The sequence below is a fragment of the Hylaeus anthracinus genome, unplaced genomic scaffold, assembly GCF_026225885.1.
Source record: "Hylaeus anthracinus isolate JK02 unplaced genomic scaffold, UHH_iyHylAnth1.0_haploid 11566, whole genome shotgun sequence".
NCBI classification, from domain to species: Eukaryota; Metazoa; Arthropoda; class Insecta; order Hymenoptera; family Colletidae; genus Hylaeus; species Hylaeus anthracinus.
Window position 1 is genome coordinate 1 of NW_026533984.1, and position 2,794 is coordinate 2,794.

General features: G+C 38.7%; 1 long non-coding RNA gene across 3 annotated transcripts; it reads right to left on the reverse strand.

The window, feature by feature from the left end:
- Positions 1-651: 651 nt before the first annotated feature.
- Positions 652-1,754, reverse strand: LOC128896576 (uncharacterized). Of its 3 annotated transcripts, none has more exons than XR_008462027.1 (4): positions 1,630-1,738; positions 1,487-1,550; positions 880-1,145; positions 652-805 (listed from the first exon to the last, which is right to left on the reverse strand). It is a non-coding gene; the product is annotated as an uncharacterized LOC128896576 (long non-coding RNA). The 3 variants fall into 3 exon arrangements; XR_008462028.1 differs by having other exon boundaries at positions 1,487-1,547; positions 1,630-1,644; XR_008462026.1 differs by having other exon boundaries at positions 1,487-1,754.
- Positions 1,755-2,794: the final 1,040 nt, after the last annotated feature.

Genomic DNA, 2,794 nt, shown 5'->3' on the forward strand with positions numbered 1-2,794 from the left:
GAACACTTTAGAGGAACTAATAAATATAATTAAATCAATTTTTGTGCAGTCTTTTGATATAGATCGAATTTACGATGAGTTAAAAATGCTTATCAAGGTAATGGGGAGAGTGTCGAGGGTTATGGAGCACGGGTTAACGAAATTTTCGATAGGGGACTCATGGCGGTAAAGGAGAACTTTGATTTTCAGCAATCTGAGGGGGTCAGGGTTCTCCTTAAGAGATCTGCGATTTCGGGATTCAAGAGGGGTTTGTTTAATGTTAATATCAGAATGCTAATTATTAGAGAGCAGGGAGATAGTTTGGAGTCCATGATAAATTCTGCATCAAAATTGGCGAGAGAATTCGAGTTTCAAAAGTTGTCGTAAATTCAAGCTCATTTGCTAATAATTCAAAGCTGTGTGTAGTAGATACTTCGGCTCGCAGGTGTTTCGATTGCAATCGATTGGGACACATGCGTAATCATTGCAAGAGTCAAAAGAAACCGTATTCAGAGCTAAATGTTCATAGAACGCTTAAATGTGGATTTTGTAGGAAAAGCGGGCATACGGAGGAACGGTGTTTTAGTAAAAACTCGCCTTCTAAATTCAGGACATCCAGATTTTCCCCCGAAGATTCTTCACAGGATTTAAACTTCAACAGGGGCCATCGAACAAGCGCATCGCAGGGCAAACCCTTAATTGCGCGCGTAGATACCATTGTATCGCCCACTGTTCAAGTTTCTCAGAGCCCAGTTCATTAGTAATTTGACTGGAACATGGATTTTTCTGCGATGGTTATGCCAATTTCCTTGTAGACACTGGATCACTATTAAATTTAATTAAATTACAGGGTTTGGATTCACACGCAGTAATAAATACACAAATTGTTCTTAATCTTACTGGAATCTGTCCGGGAATAATTCAGACTTGTGGTGAGGTTATTATCCCTATTAATCAAATCTCCATTAACTTCCAAGTCGTTGATAATGATTTTTAAATAAAGCAAACTGGAATGGTTGGGGTTTCCTTTCTCCAGAAACAGGATGCTACGGTAGTATTCAGAGACAAGCTTCCGAATAGTCTTGAAATTGGAAAAAAGGTACAGTCTTCTTCAGCATTTACATCATTCGATCTTCCTCCACGCAGTAAGGTCCTAATTTCAGTCCCTGTAAAGAATAAAAATGAAACGGGATATATAAGAAGAATGGTCGGTGGTCCAGGGGTTTATATGGGGGAGGTTTTGGCAGCTCAAGAGAATGGGTATACGAAAGTATTTATAATTAATACCACCACTGATAAAATTGTCCTAAATGTACCCCCTGTTGAGTTAGAGGATTTCGAGGGTAGGAACCCTGCACAACGTTCATCTCGAGAAACGGACTCTAACCTAAATCGATCAAATGCGCATGCACAGCGATTTGCCCAGTTGGTAGAAACTTTCAATTTTGAGCATCTTACCGAAATAGAGAAAGTTTGCATTTTAGAAATAATCAAAAAATTTCCTTACCAATTTCACCTTTCCGCAGATAGATTAGGTTGTTCTAACACCAGTCAGCACTCTATAGTAACTACTGATGAAATACCCATTAATACCAAACAGTATCGTTTTCCATTGATTCATAAACCCGAAATACAGAAACAGGTAGATACCTTGTTCAGCGACAATATTATTCAACCCTCAGCATCGCCGTATAATTCTCCCGTATGGATAGTTCCAAAGAAGTCAGACTCTTTCAGAAAACCTCACTGGCGAATAGATTATAGGAAATTAAATGAAAAGACGGTTAGTGATGCCTACCCGTTACCCAATATTATGGACATTCTAGACCAATTAGGTGGGGCGAAGTATTTCAGTACCTTAGACTTGGCCTCGGGTTTTCATCAAATTTCTGTTGAACCTGCTTCCAAACCAAAGACCGCGTTTTCAACACCACATGGCCATTTTGAATTTAATAGGATGCCGTTTCGTTTAAAAAATGCCCCGGCTACGTTTCAAAGGGTTATGCATGTGGCATTGTCTGGTTTACAAGGGAGTGACCTTTTCGTTTATATGGACGATATTGTTATATATGCAAATTCACTAGAGGAACATGGGCGTAAACTTAAAACTCTTTTAGCGCGTTTGCAAAATGCCGGATTAGCACTTCAGCCTTCGAAATGTCATTTCCTTTGCCGTGAAATAGTATATTTAGGGCATGTCCTTACCACCGACGAGGTAAAACCGGATCCTGAGAAAGTCAAGGCAGTAAAACAATTCCTCATACCTAAGACTAGGAAATATGTTAAACAATTCTTAGGTTTAATTTGTTACTATAGGAGATTTATCAAAGATATGGCCAAGATTTCAAAACCACTTATAAAACTTTTAAAAAAAGATACCCTTTTTTGCTGGAATTCTGAAACTCAAACTGCTTTTGAGATCTTGAGAAATATTATCTGTTCGAAATCACTATTACAGTTTCCTGATTTCTCGCGTCCTTTCTTAGTTACAACTGATGCGTCAGAATATGCATTGGGGGCTGTGCTGAGTCAAGGGCCTATCGGAAGGGATCTTCCCATAGCGTACGCATCTAGAACTCTGAATAACGCTGAAACTAATTATTCCACTATTGAGAAGGAATTATTAGCTGTCTTGTTTGGTGTAGAACACTTTCGTCCTTGTATATGTGGTCAGCAATTCACTTTAGTTACGGATCATAGGCCGTTGATCTGGCTGCACAATGTAAAGGACACAGCTTCTAAAATTATGAGATGGAGAATTAGATTAAACGAGTATGACTATAATATTGTGTATAAACCTGGTAAAGTAAATTCT